The 7,802-nt window shown below is 40.2% G+C and overlaps 1 pseudogene; it reads right to left on the bottom strand.

Annotated features, from left to right (window-relative positions):
• Positions 1 to 6,706: 6,706 nt before the first annotated feature.
• On the bottom strand, positions 6,707 to 7,523 carry LOC138082335 (armadillo repeat-containing protein 1 pseudogene; annotated as a pseudogene).
• Between the last annotated feature and the right edge of the window lie 279 nt (positions 7,524 to 7,802).

The following is a 7,802-nucleotide window of genomic DNA, read 5'->3' as shown; positions in this document are numbered from 1 at the left end:
TGAACTGTGGTGTTGGAGAAGACTCTTGAGAGTCCCTTGGACTGCAAGGAGATCCAACCAGTCCATTCTGAAGGAGATCAGCCCTGGGATTTCTTTGGAAGGAATGATGCTAAATCTGAAACTCCAGTACTTTGGCCACCTCATACGAAGAGTTGACTTATTGGAAAAGTCTTTGATGCTGGGAGAGATTGGGGACAGGAGCAGAAGGGGACGACCAAGGATGAAATGGCTGGATGGCATCACTGACTCGATGGACGTGAGTCTGAGTGAACTCCAGGAAATGGTGATGGACAATGAGGCCTAGTGTGCTGCGATCATGGGGTCGCAAGGAGTCGGACATGACAGAGCGACTGAACTGAACTGAACTGATAAATACTTTTGCAATTGTGTTTTAGATGGTTCACTGTCTTTTAATGCATTTTAATTAAATATTTTATATTTACTTCATTTTCAGTGCTCTTCATTTCATTGTTTGAAATATTTTTGTCTTGTATTCTGTTCCTTCTGCCTGAAAATTTCCTTTGCCATAACTTGTAGAGAGTCGGCCAGCAGTAGACTTTTGTTTCTTTTTACTATTTAGATTATGAACAATATTGCATTTAATCTAGATGTCAAATTTTGGGAAAACTGAGTTGTGTAAATATGAGAATTTCAATCTATTTTTATACTATATCAATCTGTTTAACATGGTTATTTGCCATAAAGGTATTACAAATTTTAATGAGATTTTTGTTTCATTGATGCTATCATAATAGTATATTTTGTCATTTATGTTTCCTCTTCAATTATCTATAGGATATAGAAACACCATTTGCTTTTAAATTTTGTATTTGAATCTAGTGACATTGATTATTTCTGTGTTGATTGTTTATTTGGCTTTTCTTTTTTTTTTCTGTAAAGATATTGCAGCATAATCCATTAGTCCTTTCCAGTCTTTGCAACTTATATCTTTTCTCTGTCGCTGAAACAGTATTGTATTCATTATCTCTTTACTTAAATATAGGGCTCTTCAAACTCCAAATTTTAGCTCTATTAGAAGTTTTTTTTATTTTAAATTCATTTTATATCATTAATTTCTTATCTTCATTATCTTATTCCTTCATATTTTCTGGGATTTTTTTTTTTTTGCTGTCATTTATTAAAACATGAATGCATACTTAATTCATTTTCAGCTTTGTTTTCTATAATATATAGCCTTTATAAGTCTCTCCCTTGGCTGTGAGTAACCACATCATCCAACTTTTACACATTATCTGTTCATTATTGTTTAGTTCAAAGTATTTTCTAAATTCAAGCTATGTCCTTTCCTTGACTAAGAATATTTTGAAGTAGAGTGCATAATTTTCAAACAGATAGGCAGTTTTCCAATTATATTTATGGCTTTTCCCCTAGATTTGCCAACAGGGTCATATCTGTTCTGAATAATAAAAACTTTTGAAACATGTTGATTTTTTATATCTTAGAATAAGGTCAGTATTTGTATATGTGCCAGGCCCACCTATAAAGAATACATATTCTGCAGTTAATGTGTATTCTATTTATTATTTAATTGATAATGGAATACTATTCAAAGAAAGAATGATTTGGTATATTAGACTGAGAGTATTGAAGCTCTGATGGAGAAGGCACTGGCGACCCACTCCAGTACTCTTGCCTGGAAAAATCCCACGGACAGAGGAGCATGGTAGGCTGAGCCTGGTAGGCTGCAGTCCATGGAGTCACTAGAGCAACTTCACTTTCACTTTTCACTTTCATGCATTGGAGAAGGAAATGGTAACCCACTCCAGTGCTCTTGCCTGGAGAATCCCAAGGACGGAGGAGCGTGGTGGGCTGCCGTCTACGGCGTCACACAGAGTCGGACACGACTGACGTGACTTAGCAGCAGCAGTAGCACTGAAGCTCTGCAAGGTTAATTTAACATGCAGTCACTATCATAATAGTAAATGAAAAATTTGTGACCACTCTGTTGAACAATAATTCCCCCAAAGGCTGGCATCGTTTTATCTACTTTTGTATACCATTAGGCCAGCATACAATAGGAACTTGATTCAGTTCAGTTCAGTTCAGTTGCACAGTCGTGTCTGACTCTTTGCGACCCCATGAATCGCAGCACACCAGGCTTCCCTGTCCATCACCAACTCCCGAAGTTCACTCAGATTCACGTTCATCGAGAGAGGGATGCATTCCAGCCATCTCATCCTCTGTCGTCCACTTCTCCTCCTGCCACCAATCCCTCCCAGCATCAAAGTCTTTTCTAATGAGTCACCTCTTCACATGAGGTGGCCAAATTATTGGAGTTTCAGATTTAGCATCATTCCTTCCAAAGAAATCCCAGGGCTGATCTCCTTCAGAATGGACAGGTTGGATGTCCTTGCTGTCCAAGGGACTCTCAAAAGTCTTCTCCAACACCATGTTCAAAAGCATCAATTCTTTGGCGCTCAGCTTTCTTCACAGTCCAACTCTCACATCCATACATGACTACTGGAAAAACCATAGCCTTGACTAGACGTACCATAAGCAGAAAAGTAATGTCTCTGCTTTTGAATATGCTATCTAGGTTGGTTGTAACTTTTTTTCCAAGGAGTAAGCGTCTTTTAATTTCATGGCTGCAATCACCATCTCCAGTGATTTTGGAGCCCCAAAAAATAAAGTCTGACACTGCTTCCTCTGTTTCCCCATCTATTTCCCATGAAGTAATGGAACTGGATGCCATGATCTTCATTTTCTGAATGTTGAGCTTTAAGCCAACTTTTTCAGTCTCCTCTTTCATTTTCATCAAGAGGCTTTTTAGTTCCTCTTCACTTTCTGCCATAAGGGTGGTGTCATCTGCATATCTGAGGTTATTGATATTTCTTCCTGCAACCTTGATTCCAGCTTGTGTTTCTTTCAGTCCAGCATTTCTCATGATGTACTCTGCATATAAGTTAAATAAGCAGGGTGACAATATATAGCTTTGACATACTCCTTTTCCTATTTGGAACCAGTCTGTTGTTCCATGTCCAGTTCTAACTGTTGCTTCCTGGCCTGCATACAGATTCCTCAAGTGGCAGGCCAGGTGGTCTGGTACTCCCGTCTCTCAGAATTTTCCACAGTTTGTTGTGTTCCACACAGTCAAAGGCTTTGGCATAGTCAATAAAACAGAAATAGATGTTTTTCTGGAACTCTCTTGCTTTTTCCATGATTGAGCGAATGTTGGCAATTTGATCTCTGATTCCTCTGCCTTTTCTAAAACCAGCTTGAACATCTGGAAGTTCATGGTTCACGTATTGCTGAAGCCTGGCTTGGAGAATTTTGAGCATTACTTCACTAGTGTGTGAGATGAGTGCAATTGTGTGGTAGTTTGAGCATTCTTTGGCATTGCCTTTCTTTGGGATTAGAATGAAAACTGACCTTTTCCAGTCCTGTAGCCACTGCTGAGTTTTCCAAATTTGCTGGCATATTGAGTGCAGCACTTTCACAGCATCATCTTTCAGGATTTGAAATAGCTCAACTGGAATTCCATTGCCTCCACTAGCTTTGTTCATAGTGATGCTTTCTAAGGCCCACTTGACTTCACATTCCAGGATGTCTGGCTCTAGGTGAGTGATCACACCATCGTGATTATCCAGGTCATGAAAATCTTTGTTGTACAGTTCTGTGTATTCTTGCCACCTCTTCTTAAATCTTCTGCTTCTGTTAGGTCTATAACATTTCTGTCCTTTATCGAGCCCATCTTTGCATGAAATGTTCCCTTGGTATCTCTAATTTTCTTGAAGAGATCGCTAGTCTTTCCCATTCTGTTCTGTTCTTCTGTTTCTTTGCATTGATTGCTGAAAAAGGCTTTCTTGTCTCTTCTTGCTATCCTTTGGAACTCTGCATTCAGATGCTTATGTCTTTCCTTTTCTGCTTTGCTTTTCACTTCTCTTCTTTTCACAGCTATTTATAAGGCCTCCCCAGACAGCCATTTTGGCTTTTTGCATTTCTTTTCCCTGAGGATGGTCTTGATCTCTGTCTCCTGTACAATGTCAGGAACCTCATTCTATAGTTCATCAGGTACTCTTATCTATCAGATGTAGGCCCTTAAGTCTATTTCTCACTTCCACTGTATAATCATAAGGGATTTGATTTAGGTCATACCTGAGTGGGCTAGTGGTTTTCCCCACTTTCTTCAATTTAAGTCTGAATTTGGTAATAAGGAGTTCATGATCTGAGCCACAGTCAGCTCCTGGTCTTGTTTCTGTTGACTGTATAGAGCTTCTCCATCTTTGGCTGCAAAGAATATAATCAATCTGAGTTCGGTGTTGACCATCTGGTGATGTCCATGTGTAGAGTCTTCTCTTGTGTTATTGGAAGAGGGTGTTTGCTATGACCAGTGCATTTTCCTGGCAAAACTCTATTAGTCTTTGCCCTGCTTCATTCCGCATTCCAAGGCCAAATTTCCAAGGAACTTGATTCAGTTCAGTTCAGTCACTCAGTCATGTCTGACTCTTTGCGATCCCATGAATTGCAGCACACCAGGCCTCCCTGTCCATCACCATCTCCCGGAGTTCACTCAGACTCACGTCCATCGAGTCCATGATGCCATCTAGCCATCTCATCCTCAGTCATCCCCTTCTCCTCCTGCCCCCAAACCCTCTCAGCATCAAAGTCTTTTCCAATGAGTCAACTCTTCGCATGAGGTGGCCAAAGTACTGGAGCTTCAGCTTTAGCATCATTCCTTCCAAAGAAATCCCAGGGTTGATCTCCTTCAGAATGGAATGGTTGGATCTCCTTGCAGTCCAAGGGACTCTCAGGAGTCTTCTCCAACACCACAGTTCAAAAGCATCAATTCTTTGGCACTCAGCCTTCTTCACAGTCCAACTCTCACATCCATACGTGACCACAGGAAAAGCCATAGCCTTGACTAGACGGACCTTAGTCAGCAAAGTAACGTCTCTGCTTTTGAATATACTATTTAGGTTGGTCATAAATTTTCTTCCAAGGAATAATCATCTTTTAATTTCATGGCTGCAGTCACCATCTGCAGTGATTTTGGAGCCCCAAAAAATAAAGTCTGAACTTGATTAGTAGCTATTAAATTGAATTGAAATGACCATCTTTTTTTTTTTTTTTGTAATGACCATCTTTTGAAACTCAGTCATTTATCACCAGCTAACTTATAAGCACCTACATGGTATCTGGCACTCTTTTAGATGTGTAGGCTCTAAATGTAAAAAACATAGTCCTATCCTCGAAAATTCCCAACACACTAGAGGAGAAAGACAACTGTGCAGTTAATTAGTTTGGCAAGTAACATGTAGAACAGAGTTCTCAGCATTGACTTCACATTAGAATAGCCTGAGAAGTTACAAAAGAAATCTTATGTCCAAGACCTGCCCCAAACCATTTGAATCATAATATTTGGGAGTGGTTTAAAGCCATAAATATTTTGATGCTCTATCAAGTAGCCTGATGGGCAGCCAAGAAAGTTGAAAGGAAAGGTGATCATAATAAAACCTAGTAGTTATTTTAACTAGGTTGTGACAGGTCATACTGATTAAATAAGCAGGGAATGAGATAACTTGAAGCTGGTCTTCAATTTTGTGAAGGTAGGTTTTATTTTTGGTTCACCCTTGCCCTTTGTACCAACTGAAAAGTCTGCATGTTAGCCATGTCTCTTCTTTCTTGTGTGCTCAGTGGCTCCGTCATATCCAGCTCTTTGCAACCCCATAGACTGTAGCCTGCAAGACTCCTCAGTACATGGGATTTGCCAGCAAGAATACTGAAGTGGGTTGCCATTTCCTCCTCCAGGGGAGCTTCCTGACCCAGGGATCAAACACATGTTTCCTGTTTCTCTTGCATTGCAGGCATATTCTTTACTGCTTGAGTCATCAGGAATGCCCTGTTTCTTGGCAGGCCTTAAATCTCAGTTGGTAATATTTTGGCTATTGTAAGAGTTCACTGGAGACTCACCTCAACTTCTTAGTATCTCTGCTACAGCTGTAAACTGTATGAGTCCCCATCAATGAGCTTTTCACTCCCTTTCTGTCGTTAATCAGTCCTATAAATCCTTGTCTCCTTGGTATCTGCCCAATGGCACAAAAGTATCTAGTTTACTCTTACAGAAAAGAGAAATTCTTTTTATACTTTGTTGTCAATATTTTAAAAATTGTATCCCCAGTAAATGAAATGAAAAAGTGAAAAGTGAAGTCTCTCTGTCGTGTCTGACTCTTTGCGACCCCATGGAGCATAGCCTACCAGGCTCCTCAGTCCATGGGCTTTTCCAGGCAAGAATACTGGAGTGGATTGCCATTTCCTTCTCCAACTTCAAGCACAACTTGAGCTAAAAAGAAAAATAATTCTCTTCTTGGTCCTGAAGCTTGAGATAATGAGTTTTCCTAATCATGTGCTTTGTGTCAAATAAAATGTAAAGCTGTACAAATACATACTTGGTTTAACAGTGGACCTTTTTTTTTTTTTTTTTTTTTTTTTAAGAAGTGAGGCAATTAAACAAAGGACAACAAAATCAAAATACCTTCTTCAACAAAACAACTCCACCTGTCGCCTCTGTCCCTTTTACCACTTAGTGGGGTGAAATGTCCAGTAGAATGTAAAATGCAGCATTCTCAATGATGGGATCTAGAAATTTTTCATGATATCTTATTGCAAATTGCACTTGACAGTTCACCATGACAATGGAAAACTGGCCCCTTGTTTGCTTATACAGTCCTTGAGCCCCAAAGGGAAGTCACCAGTAGAACGACCTGGATAAAAAGTTTCCAGCTATGCTTAGCCAGCTAGCTCTGCCTTCTGGGTGGGAGCCCATCTGGGACACCGCCTTGTCCTGCTCCTTCATGGGACTCTCATCCTTGGGCAGGTAGTCAGGCAACTCCATGTTCTGTTCTACTCCACAAGTGTGTCCTGGAATGGACCAGCATCTCTTCTCCACTTTCGCTCTTCACAACTTACTGAGCCTTCATAACCTGAGTTGATGCTATTGCTGATGCCAAAGCCTCTGCTTTAAGATCTGAACGGATTCGCACCACACATCTCTGAATGGCCATTTGAGAAGTAAACCTAATAATGCCTTTAATTTTTAACAAGGCCACTTCACACAGGTTTCTCTGGGATGTATCATCAAGACCATCTATATGCAAAACCACTGTTTTGGTATGTTTGGTTGTAGTTCCCAGAAAAAAACTGAGCTTTCCTTCGATGTGAATTCATTTCATTGAAACTATCCCCAACTGTCATGTTGGAAAATTGAAGAATGTCTTAGATCTCAGAGGCTAGCAGTTTTGTTTCCCCTGGAGTTGTTGACTTCTGTATAATGTTTTCCAAGCTTAACATCTTTCCCAGCTCTCCTTTCATCTTTTCTCTGTTGGCACGGCACTCTGCCAAGTATTGAAGAGCGAAAGGTCCATAAATAAAACAAGACTGGGCAGACATCTCTGATCCTGGACAATGGCTCGTCAGTTTAAAGGATCTGTGGCTAGGTCTCAGAGCTGGTTAACTACAGAGAGAGCCTCAGGTTCCTCATTCATCGTGGAGGATGACGAATTCATCTTCTATGCTGTACATGTGGACAAAATCTTCTTAAGTTCACTCCAGTGCTCTAGGAATCCACAGCCTGCCGCACTATTAGGGCCACATCAACGATGAGGTAGAGGAACCCAGAGTCACGTAGCAGGGTCAGCAATGACAAATGACCAAGTTTACTTCTGAAGCCTAGAAGCGAGGACGCTGGTGGGGGAAATGAAATGAAATGAAAGTCTTGCATTTTTCCTGTTTGATTATAAAGATGAATAAATATGAATGTTTATCATATAAATATTATATGTGTA

The sequence above is a fragment of the Capricornis sumatraensis genome, chromosome 7 (genome assembly GCF_032405125.1).
Source record: "Capricornis sumatraensis isolate serow.1 chromosome 7, serow.2, whole genome shotgun sequence".
Lineage (NCBI taxonomy): Eukaryota > Metazoa > Chordata > Mammalia > Artiodactyla > Bovidae > Capricornis > Capricornis sumatraensis.
This window is presented reverse-complemented; position numbering and strand designations above follow the sequence as displayed.